At 32.0% G+C, this 19,880-nt stretch overlaps 1 pseudogene; it reads right to left on the bottom strand.

Annotated features, from left to right (window-relative positions):
* Positions 1-3,106: 3,106 nt before the first annotated feature.
* On the bottom strand, positions 3,107-9,704 carry LOC108332984 (aquaporin NIP6-1-like; annotated as a pseudogene).
* Between the last annotated feature and the right edge of the window lie 10,176 nt (positions 9,705-19,880).

The raw sequence follows: 19,880 nt of genomic DNA, 5'->3' as shown, positions 1-19,880 counted from the left end.
TATGAAATTTCCCTATGAAAGTGTACGTTCGTCACTGAACGGTCCTTGACCGTTCGGTTTTTCTAGTGAAGTTGGTTGGAATTGGATTCTTTCATTTGGGAAGAATTCTAGTTGAGGACGAGCATCTTCGTTTGGTAATACTGTGCATGAGCGTTCGGCCAAGCGTAATTGTTTCTTGGTATTCGGTTATAAACTCAAGTATATCTATATGTATTTGTATATTTTCGTTTGTTCTTAAACACTACTCAAAATGTTATCTTATTATATTTATCAAGCCTTCTACTATAAGTTTAGTAGTGCTCGGTCTTACACCAAGAGCTCGTACTGAGTAGTGCTCGGTCTTACACCAAACGCTCATTATCTTTTCTATAATCTATCTTGATGAAAATAGCGTTCGTCCAACTTCAATAGAGATCTCTCTACCATGCTCGGTCATTGACTGACATTCGGTTTCTTGATTGCTAAACTCAAATAAGCTAAGTATTTATAAGCGTTCGGTTTCTTCATGTGAATTCTTTTAAGTATTATTCTTTGAATGTCTTGAAGTGTCTGTATCCATTGGTTCCGGCCTAGAGCTTAGTACTTGGCCTGGTCTTTTCTGTGTTCGGTTTGAGCTCTCAAGAGTCAGTTCATTTAATTGACTCACTTTATAAGTATCATTCGTTATATTCATTCTGGTGATACATGATTGTACTCGATTTCTTTCTCAACCCGATAGTAACCCTCTCGGTCTTAATCTGTTCTGGAATTGGAGACCTCTCGGTCTCGCTCCAAGTGTTCGGTCTCGTTCTGAGTTAGGATTGAACGTTCGGTATTTGGTATCCTTAGGGATCTTTGGTACAAAGAGTTTAAGTGAGATGATTAATAATGAAAGATGAAGATAATATGATATGAATGAAATGTTTTGGATTATGGACGAGCGTTCCGGGGAGGAATAGCTCATGAATGTATATTGGAATTTGTAAAGTATGAATGTGGGTATGTTAAGCTGGCGGTTCATCCTGATGTTCCGTGATTACTCGTCCTCACGTAGAGGAGGGTAAGTCATGTGTGGGAACGACAGGAGGTCCTAGTCCTTATGGTTAATTTGGACAAATAGAACTAACCTCGGGTGACAGCTGTTGAGGGTATCCCAGTTACTACATCACCCGGGTGCACAAACATCGTAGCTACACAGATTTCATACAGTCCGGACAATCAGTCTAGTATTAGGCTTTGCATGAACGAATGATGAATTATCTTGTTTGGTTGATTGTGTGAAATATATGTTTATACATGAATTAAATTACATAAGTTTACCCTGTGTTTCCTGTCTTGTCTGTTTTGTACGTTCGGTTGTCCTTCTGTTGCAATGATCATCCATGTGGATGTGAGCAGAAGGAGATGAGCTACTGGAAGAGGCGCTGGAGGAAGATAACTTAGTAGAAGTAGAATCAGTAGTATAGTCTGATAGTGAGGTGATCGCTCGATCACCTTTTCCCTTTGTTTTTGTATGATCGTTCGGTTTGGGCTTTTGTAAACCGTTCGGTCGGGATTTGCTTATGTCGTTCGGTTTTAAATTTCTTGTCCTTCTTCGTAAGGCCGTTCGACCACAACTTTACGTTTTACTTTAATGTAAGACTGATCTGTAATATTATTTAATGTGATTATTCTATTATATAGTTTTAGACTGTATTTTTGGGATGTTACAGCTTCCTAAAAATAATAAATATTTTTTTTATTGTATTAGCTTGCATGGTTATTTTCAGATAAAATAATCATTTTGAAAACCTCATTAATTTTATACATTTAATTAAAGTATTGTTTTCGATCAGACACAGTAGGGTGTTAATACCTTTACGAAACCAACTTCCGAACTCAAAATCTTTTTTTGAAGACCATGTCTTATTTTATGAAATAATAAACTAAAGTGATATTTCAAATAATTTTCAAAGTTTTATTTATTATTTTAAAATTTTCGCCGTCTCGCGTTACAGTTGCGACATACTTAAATTTGGATATTCAACAATTTTGTGGACAATGTGAATTTAAAATATCAAAATTATTTTAGAAATATATATATATATATAATTATTGAAGTATCTCATGGTAAATTATTTTAAATTTAAAATATCAAAATTTAAAATTTAATGAAAAGTAAAACAAAAACATTAAACATGTTGCGACTTGTTTTTTCTTATTTTTTAATCGAACACATTTATATTCTTGTTCTCTTCATGAAGCGATAAACTCTTCCACGCACAGGTGCACCTCCACCACCTTCAGAAGCTGCACCATCACAGATCCAACACCACCTCCACCACCTTCACTACCTGCACTATACACCTCCACCAAGTCAATGAGACCGGAAAGCCCAGAAAGGTGTATGGCGCTCGCTTAGCTCGGAGGAGCATGCAAAGAACGTGGTGGAGAGTTCGGAAGACCACGTAGAGAGGTGGATGGCTCAGCGGAGAGCTCGGTGGAGAGTTCGCTGAAGAGTTTGGCAGAAAGTGTGGAGATCTTAGATAGCCCAAAAAGGGACATAGAAACCTCGGAAGATAGTGTAGAGAGCTCGGTTGAGAAATCTGAATGCTTGGACAAGCAAGTGGAGAGTCCGGAAAGCCTATCAGAGCATGTGGGAAGCTTAGATTATGTTTCTATCGGGAAGTTTCAAGAGGTTCTTGCAGAGCTCGATCAAGAGCGTCAAGCGCGCATTGCCGTGGAAAATACGAAGTCAGAATTTCAGGTTTCATTCAACCGATTGAAGACGTTGGCTCATGAGGCTATAAAGAATCACGAAGAGTTTGGTCGTCGAGAAGATGTAGTTCATCGTGAAAAGGAGGAGACAACGAAGAAACTGAAAGAAACGGCGAAGGATTATGTTAATTGCTCATTTTTTTTTTTGTTTCTGTTGCCATTAGGTGGACCTAGTTACATTGATCAAACTGTGTAACTTTTTCATATGAAATCTCTAACCTCTCTCCAGAAACAACCTTTTCCATTTAGATACATAAAACATATATTTTTAAACATTCTTCTCCTATGTTTTTTACCATAAAATTGAACACATCTTCAAGATTTTATTTACTTAAAGATGAATTGCCAAAATACATTAAGCCTTCTTAAGTCACTTTCTGAAACTGATTGAAGTTTTTTCTTTGGCATCATCTTGTTTGGGCAGTTTCACTACAGTGTAGGTACATGCACCGGCTAAAGCTCCAAATACGGAAATAAATCCATATTGCTTTGTAGTTCTTTGCGGCTATTGCAGGACCTAATGTTCTTACTGCATTCATTGAGGCTCCTGATATTGGTCTGCAATTCAAAGTTAAGTATATTTAAACAAATTCCACTGTTTTTAAACTACTCTACTTTGTTTTTGTGATGGAAAATGTTATTTGGACAACGAAATTTTGACACCGATTTCACAACGCCACGTGTCGGTTCTGCATTGGCTAAATAATTTGAAAATAAAACTGAGAAATACGGGGCGAGGGGTATTTTGGGATTTTCAGACTAAAATTTTAAGTTTTGGGTTTGGCGGTTTAGGGTGGGAAAGACGTGCGTTCAACCCTTCCATCTCGTGTCTCTCTCTCGCTCTGTCGTCCATCTTCGAAGCTTCCATCTTCGCTGTTGTTCTCTCCTCCGTCTTCAATACGTGCGTTCAACTGTTCGATATTCTCTGTGGCTGTGTGGTCCATCTTTACCCTAATACGGGCGTTGAACCCTTCCATCTTTTGTGTGGGTCTGTCGTCCACAGGGAAACCCTTCCATCTTGTGTGTCGCTCTGTCCTCCATCTTGCCCTTGAAACAAGATTTGGAAACATGGACATGGTCATCACTACAAGGTTTGATGCGTTGCAATCGCGCGTTGGGAACATTGAACAACAACTGCAACACTTCCAAAGTGCTTCTGAAAACAATCCTCAGACTTAAAATTGGTTGTTTAGGCTTTATTTTCTGCATTATAAAGAACTATGTACCACAGTTCCTACTTTGATAATTTCAAGTCTTTAATTTAATGAAGTTGTTTACTTTAAAACTGGTTCCTCAATTCTCGACATTTATTATGTAATGTTCAATTTATGATACACTTAATACCATTGCAGTTGTGAGTAAAACACCAATACCACTAACCAATACCACTTAATGACATTGCAGTTGTCTGTAAAACTAAAACACTGTTGTAATCGTTTACAGTGGCCTGGTAAACGATTACACGAGAGAAATCACTGTTTTGTACAGAAAGTTGAACTGAAGTAGTTAGCTGTGGTGTAAACTTGATTTCTAAGGCATAATTTGAAAGGTCTTTGAGTATAGATTCCAACAAAACAAGAATCAACTCATTTGGAGTTCGGTGGAGAAAGTTATGAGCAAAAGAACAAGCAAAGGTCAGAGTTGGCAAAAATATATGAAACGCTAACTTGAAACAATAAACTGTACCAACTCAGATGTCCAAAAATTAAAAATTAGTAGTCATTGGAAAGATTTTTGAGTCTAGTTTCTAATAAAAAAATAATCACATCATTTGGAGGTCGGTGGGAAAAGTTATCAGTAAAATAGCCAGCAAAGGTCAAAGTTGACAGCATGTTATCTCACCCAAGTTGCTCACCTCATAAACATTGTTTTTTTCCTCCATCATGGGGTGCCAAAACATCACTTCCCACCACTGAAACACCAGGACCAGCCTAAGAAAAGTTCAAAAGTGCTTAAAACTCACTTTTTTTGACAATGGTCACCCATGTTAACCTGACTGACTACCTCTGTTGGACTTTCTGTACAAAATCCAATTTTCTCTCGGGTAATCGTTTACATTGTCCTTGTAATCGATTACAGTGTCAAAAAAGGTGTAAACTTGATTTCTAAGGCATAATTTTAAAGGTCTTTGAGTATAGATTCCAACAAAACAAGAATCAACTCATTTGGAGTTCGGTGGAGAAAGTTATGAGCAAAAGAACAAGCAAAGGTCAGAGTTGGCAAAAATATATGAAACGCTAACTTGAAACAATAAACTGTACCAACTCAGATGTCCAAAAATTACAAATTAGTAGTCATTGGAAATATTTTTGAGTCTAGTTTCTAATAAAAAAAGAATCACATCATTTGGAGGTCGGTGGGAAAAGTTATCAGTAAAATAGCCAGCAAAGGTCAAAGTTGATAGCATGTTATCTCACCCAAGTTGCTCACCTCATAAACATTGTTTTTTTCCTCCATCATGGGGTGCCAAAACATCACTTCCCACCACTGAAACACCAGGACTAGCCTAAGAAAAGTTCAAAAGTGCTTAAAACTCACTTTTTTTGACAATGGTCACCCATGTTAACCTGACTGACTACCTCTGTTGGACTTTCTGTACAAAATCCAATTTTCTCTCGGGTAATCGTTTACAGTGTCCTTGTAATCGATTACAGTGTCAAAGAAGGTGTAAACTTGATTTCTAAGGCATAATTTGAAAGGTCTTTGAGTATAGATTCCAACTAAACAAGAATCAACTCATTTGGAGTTCGATGGAGAAAGTTATGAGCAAAAGAATAAGCAAAGGTCAGAGTTGGCAAAAATATATGAAACGCTAACTTGAAACAATAAACTGTACCAACTCAGATGTCCAAAAATTACAAATTAGTAGTCATTGGAAAGATTTTTGAGTCTAGTTTCTAATAAAAAAAGAATCACATCATTTGGAGGTCGGTGGGAAAAGTTATCAGTAAAATAGCCAGTAAAGGTCAAAGTTGACAGCATGTTATCTCACCCAAGTTGCTCATCTCATAAACATTGTTTTTTCCCTCCATCATGGGGTGCTAAAACATCACTTCCCACCACTAAAACACCAGGACCAGCCTAAGACAAGTGCAAAAGTGCTTAAAACTCACTTTTTTTGACAATGGTCACCCATGTTAACCTGACTGACTACCTCTGTTGGACTTTCTGTACAAAATCCAATTTTCTCTCGAGTAATCGTTTACGAGGAGGTTGTAAACGATTACCACAGCCTTTTTTCAACACTCTCAGTCATCCCTTGCACAGCTTGGTCCTCCAACTGATGAGGGGTCACTCCACACTCCTTGGCCTCACATCACATCACCAATCACCCTCTCCAACCCTTGAAACACCAGAACCAGCCTAAGACAAGTGCAAAAGTGCCTAAAACTCACTTTTTTTTCCAATGGTCACCCCTGTTTACCTGACTGACTACCTCTGTTGGACTTTTTGTACAAAATCCAATTTTCTCTCGGGTAATTGTTTACGAGGAGGTTGTAAACGATTACCACAGCCTTTTTTCAACACTCTTAGTCATCCCTTGCACAGCTTGTTCCTCCAACTGATGAGGGGTTACTCCACCCTCCTTGGGACATCATCACATCACTAACCACCCTCTCCTACCCTTGAAACACCAAGACCAGCCTCAGACAAGTGCAAAAGTGCCTCAAACCCAGTTTTTTTGACAATGGTCACCCCTGTTAACCTGACTGACTACCTCAGTTGGACTTTCTGTACAAAATCTCATTTTCTCTCGGGTAATCGTTTACCAGGAACTTGTAAACGATTACCAGAGCATTTATTCAACACCCTCAGTCATCCCTTGCACAGCTTGGTCCTCCAAGTGATGAGGGGTCACTCCACACTCCTTGGCCTCACATCACATCACCCCCCACTCAAATTGTCATTCAAATGAACTGGTTTTGACATTGGTCACCCATGTTACCCAGAATGACCACTCAAACACCAACATCTTACAAACAAGTCTGCAACTTAGGAGACACTAAACTTGACCACATTCTGAAATCCACAAACCCACAACTCATAATAACAATGGTATTGAAAAAATAAAATATGAGACCAATTCAAACAAAATCTCAAATTTTATATCATTGAACTAAATCCGATACATTACATTTTGTTTTCTTAATCTATTTACAATGATTACAATTATCATTTACTTTCCATTAATCAACTAAATACACATATCACTCATTTTTTATTCTAAGCACTACGATTTCGGTGTATGGAGTCCCTCTTTCCTTGTAACGAACCCTAACATACGTCTTCAAAGGTTGTTCATTTCCGTCAATGTCAGTAGGGGATACAAAACCAGTGTTCACGGATGGTTCTGTACGAGGCACACTTTGTCCAACGTCATCTTTGTTTTGCCTTCTTGCCTTCTCTTCAGCCAATTGTGCCTCCAAACTTGCAACCCTCCTTTTAAGTTCTTCAATTAGAAATTCTTGGTCCTCTAAGGCACGCATAAAAGTTTCTCTGCGAAACGCGACCTTGGACCTTCACGAGAAGGGACCTTCGTCTCCAATGAAACAGAGAAAGGGGTATTTTCGGATTTTCAGTTAAAAGAAGGGTTACAGACTTCCATTTTGAAGGTTTTTATAAAATATTATTTTTAAAACAAACCAATGAAAGCACGACACGTGGCGTTGTAAAAAGTGTGTTAAAGAAAACGTTGTTAGAATATCGCGGTCCTTTTGTGATTTGGTAAAAAGTAGCTTTTGAGACCGTTAAGAATTTTTTATTAAAAAAGTGCTTAACAATAAGCAATGGAATGAAAACACCTTTGTTTTTAACAGATAAGAATAGGGCCGAATGTCTTCTTCAGAAAATAATTATAAAAAATTACTTTCGTTTCTAAAACATGAAAAAGAAGAGACTCGTTCAACATAAGATTTAAGTGGCTGAAATTGCCATAATACAATAATAAACATATTTCTAAAATTCATTTTGCATCATTCTTACTTCAACTTTCTTCAAAAATAACCGAAATTAAAGCAAAATGAGAGACAGGTGAGCTGATTTGTATTGCAATTTATTTTATAATTTTAAAAAAAATTAAAAAAACATAGTTTTTAGAAAACTACTAACATGCTTGGAACTCATTAACGATAGAGTTGTATTTCAGAAATGGACCAGTAACTATTAGTTTTTAGACATCACTTTTGAAATGTAAAATAAAAATCATAACAAAAAATATATTACATTTTAAATTCTACTTCATTAAGATAATTCGTTGTATGACTTACAAAATTTCAATTAATTAAATCTTAAATTCAATTATACTATTAAATAAAAAAGAAATTCATCAAAACTTGAATGAGTTCTTGTACCCTATTTAACATGAAGACTTACTAAAAAGAAATATGATCTTGCACTGAAACAGTTCTAAAAAGACCAAAACCCTCTCTTTTTCAAAAACAAATGAAAAAAATTTGTATTAAATTTCTCTTACCTTTTCTCTCCCGATCTTTCTCTAATAAAAGTTATGTGTGATGGTTAAATTGTTAGAATTTTATAATTGGTTCAATTTATTATATAAAAAGGAACTATTTGTTTTCACAAGTTTGTTGATGGAATGTTCAAAAACAAGTTATTAAGTTGCTTAAAATTCTCATTTTTATTTAGTTTTTAATATTATAAAAAATCAATTTAATGTGTCCAATTAGTAAAACTTAGAAAAAAAATATCATGAATGACAAGTTCATGCACTAATTTTAATTTTGTAATTTTGTAAATATATGTTGTACAGTAACACGTACATACAAGCAATCAATTTAGTAAATTTGTTTTGTTTATTAGTTTTTGTTGCTCTTTTTTAAGGTACGGTAGTTTGCAGAGACATAACGGTGACATACCCTGCTATCATTATATTAAGCATCACGATGCCTCCCACCACAATTCCTGCAAGTTCTCCCACCTGCAAATATACTTAAATATCACATATGAATGAAATCCATATATATATATATATATATATATATATATATATATATATATATATATATATATATATATATATATATATATATATATATATATATATATATATATATATATATATATATATATAAAGTACTTTTTATTTCTTCTTCTAAAACAAAACGGATCCTCAGTCATCAATAAAACATCATCAAACATGGAACATAAAATAAATCACATGTAAAGGATGTAATGAGAGGAGAAAAATATACTCACAGCTCTGGTGTCGGTGGTTACTGCAGTGACAACGAACATTAGATTAAAGGCAAAAATGAATTCCAAAAGACGTATCATCCTTAAGGAACTGTGACTCCACCACTCATGAAAGGGTGATAAACCCATTTCAGAGCAAATGCGGCATAAATCGATCCCAAAATTTGTGCACCAATATACATAGGCACCTACAGTTTAATGATCATATATATCAATGAAGAAGAACTTGTTTTTTTGGTAGCATAGATTAGTTAACTAAAATGAGAATTTGTACACACATGTTTCTAGGGGAAGTGTTTCAATGCAGCAAAGGAAAGGGTGACAGCAGGATTGAAGTGAGCACCGGAGATGTGGCCTGTGGCAAAGATGAGGATCATAACAACAAGACCAGTGGTGGCAGCACAGCCTATGAGAGTCTCAGAGCCGTTTGTCTTCTGGTTGACAATGGCGGCGACAGTGGCGGCGAACATAAGAATGAAGGTCCCGATGAACTCAGCACCGACCTTTCTTGCCAAAGGCACAAGAGGAGACAATGACAAAGAGCATGAGACGGATGGTAAGGCTCCATCTTCTATGGTCCTATCATCCAAAGTCAAGCATCTACAACACTTGGGAAGGAAATTCTTATTAGTATTATTTGTTGTATTGTTGGCATTGGTGAAACTTCTAGAAAGAAGTGCACCAGAAGTGCCTGAGGTGGCAGTAGAAGTGTTTGAGGTGGCAGGTGTTGAAGGAATGTTTTCGTTATTATACATATTTCTCCACACGATGAAAAGAGAATTAATGATATGTGTTGAGAAGACATGAGAGGTATATATAGAAGATTGGAATCAATCTCCTCTTGCTATCAACTATTACAAGATGGTATTATTTGCATTTGTTTCTTTTCCCTTTTGGACAATTGTTTCATTTATACTGATATACCTTTAACATGTAAGTAGTCCTATGATATTATTTGCACGTTTCTCTTGTCCCATTTATCCTATTACACATGCTTAGATGCACCATTTTCCAAGAAAACAGAGTGATATACAAGAAAAGGACAAAAAAATAGCATTATTTCCATAACAAAATTTATTAAAAAATAGAAGTACAACTCATAAAATTTCTCATAGAAAAATATTAAATAAGTTCATCTTTTTTATATCATTCCATTTTGTTCCTATTTTAAAAATTTTAATGCAATTAAAGTTGTATTTTTTAGTTTGTAATATTTTTTATAAAAAAAAACATCTCATCTTAAGCTAGTGTTATTTCATGTAACTGTGTATACCGCTATTGTCACGTTATATATATCAAATGTTATTATCATAATTTAGATTTGATTCGTATATTTATTATTTTAATTTAATTCAAATTTATTACTTTTTTAATTGATTAATTTCGTTCTATTCAAATTAAAACTAAATGTAACTTTTATAAAAATATTATATCATATTTTTATAAAATTGAAAATTTTCTTAAATATTTTTTTTAAGATTACGTTTATTTAAATTTATATTTTTTATATTAATTTTTAAAATTTTACATTTTTATTGAACTTTATTTGTATTGATATTTTATTATACTATACTCTAATATTATTATTTTTTATTTCAACTTATATTTCAAATATCTGTATATTTTAAAATATGTAAAATTTAATATTTTTTTTTACAAATTCGAGAGTTATTTCAAAAATAATAATTTTATAAATTCAAATGTAAAATTTAAAAAAGAAATTATAACAATTCAAAACAAATAAATTTAAATTTTAAAACAATTTTAAATGAAGTACAATATAAAATATAAATTTCAATTAACTTATTATTCTCAAACGTATTTAATAAAAATATAAATTTTAATAAAAATGTATAAAACTTAAATTTGGTTTAAAGAATGGAGAAATTGTTCAGTTTTAAAAATGAAATTAATATTTAATTGAATCAAATAAAAAATAATAAATTGATAAATCAATTTGAGATTAAGATAATAGTTTAAATGAAAAAAAAAATTGTAAAGATAAATAAACATTAAATTTGATTAATAGTCTAATAACAACTACTTTGAATAAAATAATGTATTTATATAACCAGGCGGATTGGTCTCAGTGTCCGGATTCCCATATCCATCACTTACATATTTGAAGATATTTTTAGTAGATAATCAGATTGAGCGAATATCACATTAAACCATCAACCTTTCATATTGTTTGGATTTGTAAATATAATCACAAATTTGTAAATCTAAAATCAAATATGCACTCTGTTTGTTGCAGCACTAAAAATCTTCTCTTTAAACCTTTAAGCAAATTTTTGAAAGAGTAATGATACCATAACATACTTTTATATTCATTTAACACAAAACATAAGAATAAAATGGTCATAAAAGTGTAAACTTTTATATTTTTTTAAGAAAGAAAAAAGTAAATAAAGATAATATCAAATGAATATAAAAAATTTAAGTGTATCAAATAATTGTTTTTCTTTATGAAATTCTTACAATCCATCTCGATCATAATAAAAAATATGTCTCGTTAACAGAGTTCACTCTATAGAAAATGAAGAAAACTAATGTTAAAATTTAAGAAAACTTTAAATACACATATCTAGAAGAAAAAAGAAATATAGTATAGTGAATACCAGAAAAAAGGGGTGCAAGTAGTAGAAATTGTTTTCATAACTTGGATAGTCTCCCTTTAGCGTACAATATGAATGAAGAGAGATGTTATAATTTAAAATAATTAGTATTTTATTTTCTGGTGCTATATAAAAATTACAAAAAGTGAAAATCATAAAAATAAAATTCAATAGAGTAGTTTAAATTGAAAAAAAAATCAATTTCCAAAAACAAATAAACATTAAATTTGATGATAATCTTATATCAACTCCTTTAAATAAAATAGCTTACCCAAATAATCTACCAACAACATATATAGCACCAAAAAAAAATAAGATGATGATGATGATATTTTACATTATTATGACACGTGAAAATACGACTTTTTCTACTCTAATGATACATATGAATCCAAAATTACCTAAACATGTGCCAAATAATTATATAAATAATACAAGTTTCTTTTTTCATGTTAGAATTTAGTTCCTTGGAAATTGAATTCTTAAGTGTGATGGAAAAGAATAATGTAGACGTGTTAAAGCTGTCTTTGGTTATCGTTGTCTGTAGATACAATTGTATCCTTAAGTTAAAAAGATTTTTACTTTTACCCTATTTTAAATAATTTGAAATCCTAATTTTACTTTTTCCGCACCCACTCACTGAACTCTCTTTCTCTTTCCCCATTTCCGTTTCACCTCCCCACCTCGTGCACTTCGTTTCCTTTTTCTTTCCAATTTTTTTTTTTGGTTTGAAAGCTTCCATTGCCGCCGTGGTGTGGAGGAACATCGAGGAGCGTCCAGAGCATCAACCAGCGTGAGGAAGTATACATCAAAGGAGGTGACATCCTTCAACGTATGTCTCCTAATAAAACAAACCCTAAAATAAAAAACGTAACCTTTAAACGGAGGTGACATCTTCAACGGATGTCAACATCCGTTTAAGGTAAAATGGATGTCGACATCCGTTTTTCCTTAAACGGATGTTGACATCCGTTGAAGGATGTCACCTCCATTTAAAGGTTATGTTTTTTATTTTAGGGTTTTATTTCAAAGTTTATTCGAATATGTACCTGGAGGAAGCACGACACGCACTGCACCACGAGAGCGACACTGCACCACGAGAGGGAGACTGCTTGATAATTCTTTCCATCACCACCAACCTTTGCAACTTGTAGTATATCACAACAACGAAAGAAAGAGAAGAAGAAATATAATCTTAAAATGAAAGAAAAGTATTTTACTCATGTACGTGACTAGAATAGGTTATTAGCGAAATAGGTTGTGAGTGGATAAAATTAAAAAATAATAATCCTAAAAATAAAATTTTACTGAGGAGCAAAATAGTAAAGGGGGGTGGAGGGAGAAAGGTGTGGTGGTGGAGGAAGCAACACCCAAACAATTTATACTACTTGCACTTGCACTCCTTTTCTCTAGTATTCACTTACTATATTTCTTTTTTCTTCTAGATATGTGTATTTAAGGTCTTCTTAAATTTTAACATCGATTTCCTTCATTTTCTACCGGGTGAACTCGTTAACGAAACATATTTTTGATTATGATCTAGATGGATTGTAAGAATTTCATAAAGAAAAACGATTATTTGATACACCTAAATTTTTTATATTCATTTGATATTATCCTTATTTACTTTTTTTTTCTTAAAAAAATACAAAAGTTTACATTTTTATGACTATTTTATTCTTATGTTAAATGAATGTAAAAGTATGTTATGATAGCGTTAGTCTTTCAAAAATTTGCTTAAAGGATTGAAGAGAAGATTTTTAGTGCTGCAACAAACAAAGTGCATATTTGATTTTAGATTTACAAATTTGTAATTATATTTACAAACCCAAACAATATGAAAGGTTGATGGTTTAATATGATATTCCCTCAATCTAATTATATACTAAAAATATCTTCAAATATGTATGTGATGGATAAGGGAATTCGGACACTGAGACCAATCGGCCTGATTATATAGATACATTATTTTATTCAAAGTAGTTGTTATTAGACTATTAATCAAATTTAATGTTTATTTATCTTTACAATTTTTTTTCCATTTAAACTATTATCTTAATCTCAATTTGATTTATCAATTTATTATTTGTTATTTGATTCAATTAAATATTAATTTCATTTTTAAAACTGAACAATTTCTCCATTCTTTAAACCAAATTTAATTTTTATACATTTTTATTAAAATTTATATTTTTATTAAATACGTTTGAGAATAATAAGTTAATTGAAATTTATATTTTATATTGTACTTCATTTAAAATTGTTTTAAAATTTTAAATTTATTTGTTTTGAATTGTTATAATTTCTTTTTTAAATTTTACATTTGAATTTATAAAATTATTATTTTTGAAATAACTCTCGAATTTGTAAAAAAAAATATTAAATTTTATATATTTTAAAAATATACAGATATTTGAAATATAAGTTGAAATAAAAAATAATAATATTAGAGTATAGTATAATAAAATATCAATATAAATAAAGTTCAATAAAAAATGTAAAATTTTAAAAATTAATATTAAAAATATAAATTTAAATAAACGTAATCTTAGAAAAAAATATTTAAGAAAATTTTCAATTTTATAAAAGTATGATATAATATTTCTATAAAAGTTACATTTACTTTTAATATGAATAGAACGAAATTAATCAATTAAAAAAATAGCGGTGTACATAGTTACCGGAAACAACACTAGCTTAAGAGGAGATATTTTTTTTATAAAAAATATTACAACCTAAAAAACACAGCTCTAATTGCATTAAAAATTTTAAAATAGGAACAAAATGGAATGATATAAAAAATATGAACTTATTTAATATTTTTCTATGAGAAATTTTATGAGTTGTACTTCTATTTTTTAATAAATTTTGTTATGAAAATAATGCTATTTTTTTGTCATTTTCTTGTATATCATCGTGTTTTCTTGGAAAATGGTGCATCTAAGCATGTGCAATAGGAGAAATGGGACAAGAGAAACGTGCAAATAATATCATAGGATTACTTACATGTTAAAGGTATATCAGTATAAATGAAACAATTGTCTAAAAGGGAAAAGAAACAAATGCAAATAATATCATCTTGTAATAGCTAATAGCAAGAGGAGATTGATTTCAATCTTCTATATATACCTCTCATGTCTTCTCAACACATACCATTAATTCTCTTTTCATCGTGAGGTGAAATATGTATAATAACGAAAACATTCCTTCAACACCTGCCACCTCAAGGTTTGAGAATTAATGGTATGTGTTGAGAAGACATGAGAGGTATATATAGAAGATTGGAATCAATCTCCTCTTGCTATCAGCTATTACAAGATGATATTATTTGCATTTGTTTCTTTTTCCTTTTGGACAATTGTTTCATTTATACTGATATACCTTTAACATGTAAGTAGTCCTATGATATTATTTGCACGTTTCTCTTGTCCCATTTATCCTATTACACATGCTTAGATGCACCATTTTCCAAGAAAACAGAGTGATATACAAGAAAAGGACAAAAAAATAGCATTATTTCCATAACATTAGCTATTTCCATAGCTAATGTTGTTTCAGTTAACTGTGTACACCGCTATTGTCACGTTATATATATCAAATGTTATTATCATAATTTAGATTTGATTCGTATATTTATTATTTTAATTTAATTCAAATTTATTATTTTTTTAATTGATTAATTTCGTTCTATTCATATTAAAACTAAATGTAACTTTTATAGAAATATTATATCATATTTATATAAAATTGAAAATTTTCTTAAATATTTTTTTCTAAGAATACGGTTTATTTAAATTTATATTTTTATATTAATTTTTTAAATTTTAAATTTTTTATTGAACTTTATTTATATTAATATTTTATTATACTATACTCTAATATTATTATTTTTTATTTCAACTTATATTTCAAATATCTGTATATTTTTAAAATATGTAAAATTTAATATTTTTTTTTACAAATTTGAGAGTTATTTCAAAAATAATAATTTTATAAATTCAAATGTAAAATTTAAAAAAGAAATTATAACAATTCAAAACAAATAAATTTAAAATTTTAAAACAATTTTAAATGAAGTACAATATAAAATATAAATTTCAATTAACTTATTATTCTCAAACGTATTTAATAAAAATATAAATTTTAATAAAAATGTATAAAAGTTAAATTTGGTTTAAAGAATGCAGAAATTGTTCAGTTTTAAAAATGAAATTAATATTTAATTGAATCAAATAACAAATAATAAATTGATAAATCAAATTGAGATTAAGATAATAGTTTAAATGAAAAAAAAATTGTAAAGATAAATAAACATTAAATTTGATTAATAGTCTAATAACAACTACTTTGAATAAAATAATGTATTTATATAACCAGGCGGATTGGTCTCAGTGTCCGGATTCCCATATCCATCACTTACATATTTGAAGATATTTTTAGTAGATAATCAGATTGAGCGAATATCACATTAAACCATCAACCTTTCATATTGTTTGGGTTTGTAAATATAATTACAAATTTGTAAATCTAAAATCAAATATGAACTCTATTTGTTGCAGCACTAAAAATCTTCTCTTCAAACCTTTAAGCAAATTTTTGAAAGACTAATGGTACCATAACATACTTTTACATTCATTTAACATAAAACATAAGAATAAAATGGTCATAAAAATGTAAACCTTTGTATTTGTTTAAGAAAAAAAAAAGTAAACAAGGATAATATCAAATGAATATAAAAAATTTAGATATATCAAAAATATGTCTCGTTAACGAGTTCACCCTCTGAAAAATGAAGAAAATCGATGTTAAAATTTAAGAAAACCTTAAATACACATATCTAGAAGAAAAAAGAAATATAGTATAGTGAATAAGAGAGGAGTGCAAGTGCAAGTAGTAGAAAAAAAAGTAAACAAGGATAATATCAAATGAATATAAAAAATTTAGATATATCAAAAATATGTCTGGTTAACGAGTTCACCCTCTGAAAAATGAAGAAAATCGATGTTAAAATTTAAGAAGACCTTAAATACACATATCTAGAAGAAAAAAGAAATATAGTATAATGAATACGAGAGGAGTGCAAGTGCAAGTAGTAGAAATTGTTTTCATAACTTGGATAGTCTTCCTTTAGCGTACAATATGAATGAAGAGAGATGTTATAATTTAAAATAATTAGTATTTTATTTTCTGGTGCTTTATAAAAATTACAAAAAGTGAAAATCATAAAAATAAAATTCAATAGAGTAGTTTAAATTGAAAAAAAAATTCAATTTCCAAAAACAAATAAACATTAAATTTGATGATAATCTTATATCAACTCCTTTAAATAAAATAGCTTACCCAACTAATCTACCAACAACATATATAACACCAAACAAAAATAAGAAGATGATGATGATGATATTTTACATTATTATGACACGTGAAAATACGACTTTTTCTACTCTAATGATACACATGAATCCAAAATTACCTAAACATGTGCCAAATAATTATATAAATAATACAAGTTTCTTTTTTCATGTTAGAATTTAGTTCCTTGGAAATTGAATTCTGAAGTGTCATGGAAAAGAATTACCTAAACATCTGCCTCACACCGAGTCATATCAAATTGTTGAACAACATTACTAAAGTTTCCAAACCAGACCTTAAGAGATTGTTTTAGGCCATATAAAAATTTGCGAAGACGACATACCAACCTAGAAGACTCCTCCTGAGCAACAAATCCTGGAGGTTGCTCCATATAAATCTCTCATTTTCCTGGTTTGTGAGAGTGATTGCGGTCATGACGTTGAGATGCCAACGTAGAGGAAACATATGTATCATTGATGGGTGTCACAATCGGAATCGCGACGGGACGACAATCCAAAAAAAGACGCGGTTTTTGAAAAGAGATTTGGAGTCGCCACCATAGTTTATTCTGGAAAACTACGAAAAAACCATAAAATGATAAGGCATGGTCTACAAGAACCAAATTCTAGGTTCGGGAGTCGGTTACGTGTAAGGAACGTATTAGCACCCTACAATGTCTGCCTTAAGGCAGTACCTTTAACTAAATACGCGAATATGATGTGGTTTTGAAAATGTTTAACTATCCCCTAAAATAAAACCCTAAAGAAACAAAATATATTTTTTAGTTTTTTGGACCCGACAAGGATTGACCTTGCTCCTACGTATTCTCATTCAGAATGAGAAATCAGGATTACGTAGTTCTTTTGGAAACTGTGTTGAAAATTTCGTTTAGGAAATTGTTTTAGAATTTTGTTTGGAAATGATTTTGGATTTTTGGCAAGTGAACCTGACAAGGACTAGCCTTGCTCTTACGTATCTCCACTCTTGATGGAGAATCAAGGATCACGTAGTTCTGGCTGAGAAATTGTTTGTTGTTTGAAAATGTGGATGTTTTTAGTTTTTGAAAGTTTTTTTTTCATTTTTGGTATTTTTTTATAAAAAGAAAGAGGAGAGGTCTTTAGCATAAGGACGATGCGAGCGATCACACATGCGCTTAACCTTTAAAATATTTTTTGGTATTTTTTATAAAGAAAAAGAGAAAAGGTTTTTAGCACAAGAACGATGCGAGCGATCACACATGTGCTTAACCTTTAAAATAATTTTTTGTAATTTTTATTTAAGAAAGAAGAAAAGGTTTCTAACACAAGGACGATGTGAGCGATCATGTGCTTAACCTTTAAAATATTTTTTGTAATTTTTATTTAAGAAAGTTAAAAAGGTTTCTAGCACAAGGACGATGCGAGCGATCACACATTTGCTTAACCTTTAAAATATTTTTTGTAATTTTTATTTAAGAAAGAAGAAAAGGTTTCTAGCACAAGGATCATGCGAGCGATCACACATGTGCTTAACCTTTAAAATATTTTTTGTAATTTTTATTTAAGAAAGAAGAAAATGTTTCTAGCACAATGACGATGTGAGCGGTCACAAGCGTGCTTAACCTTCAAAATATATTTTTATTTAAGACGAGAGAAAATGTTTCAAGCACAACGACGACGCGAGTGGTCACACGTGTGCTTAACCTTTAAAATATATTTTTGTAATTTTATATATATATATTTTATTCTTATGTATTATTATATTTTTTTTAAAAAGGTAGATATTTAAAATAGAGAACAAATTAAATAAGATACAATAGGAAACAAAAACAAATTAAATAAAAGTAAATAAATAAATAAAATACAAAATTATGGAGGTGCCTAAATGAAAAAATGGGGTGTCCAAATCATTTTTCCTTTTGTAAATAAACTGGGCCTAAACCCAAACTGAAAGGGGGTGTGGAAGTGAGAACAGGGATGTCTAAACCAGGTTTATTTCGAATAACGGACTGGGCCAAGCCCAAACGGAAAAGGGTGTGAATGGGAAGTGGGATTGCGAACGGGAGATGGGTGCGTGCAAAGGGAAGATAGAGTTTTTTTTTGTTTCAAAAAATGGATCTGGCCCAAGAACGTGGGCCCAAGGGTTTGGGTTCTTTCCCTCACTGAGGAGCATTAGGGGTCTCCCACTCTTTACCCCATTCAAACACGCAGCTCAGAACCCAAACAGAGACCTAGAGTCTCTCTTCCAAACGAGGCAGCTAAAAGTGGACCTCCGCCTGTTCGTGCACACGCGCCACCACCTCCGCCAAACCGGTCGCCGCCAGCCGCTAAACCAGGACGCCACCAGTGGGCCGATCGCCGCCACAGACCCCACCGGTTGCCGCGCCAAGCTTCTGCTCTCCCTTTCTTCTCCGCTTCTTCGCGCGCGAGAGAGAAACTCTCGCCTCTCCACGCCACGCCGACGCCACCCCCGGTGAGGCCAACCACCGCAAGCCGTGAGCCAAGGTCGTGCCAGTGATGCAGGTCGCCGCCGAGGTCGTTGCCGGTCACCGCCTTGACGTACTCCACCGCCACGACCAAATCCATCTCTACCCCTAAAACCGTCACCGTCGCAGCCACTCCTGAAACTGCCACTGCGCCTACCACCTCTAGGGGTCCCATTGTTTAGTTACCAGAGAATACAGTGCCAAGACCATGTTTGAGGGTTAACCCCTTCGTTGGCGGCTTGAGGTGAACAGAGGAAGGGGACCTAGTTCCGTTATCAGACTGGGTTTGTCATTGCTGTAATTGATTCAGGGTGGGTGTTTGGATTAATTCTTTTTCTTGCAGGAAAACGGCATTGGGGATTTCGGTATTACAAGTCGGTTGACGATGATAATGGAGTTGTGTATGAGGATATCAGTTTGCAGGTTTGGGTTCTGCAAAGAGAGCATTGGTCTTTGATTGTTGAAGGTCGTGAGGCGTGTTTGGGTTGTTGGGAATG

Source organism: Vigna angularis, chromosome 11 (genome assembly GCF_016808095.1).
Source record: "Vigna angularis cultivar LongXiaoDou No.4 chromosome 11, ASM1680809v1, whole genome shotgun sequence".
NCBI lineage: Eukaryota > Viridiplantae > Streptophyta > Magnoliopsida > Fabales > Fabaceae > Vigna > Vigna angularis.
Note: the sequence above shows the minus strand (reverse complement) of the source record. Positions and strands in the feature narration are given on the sequence as shown.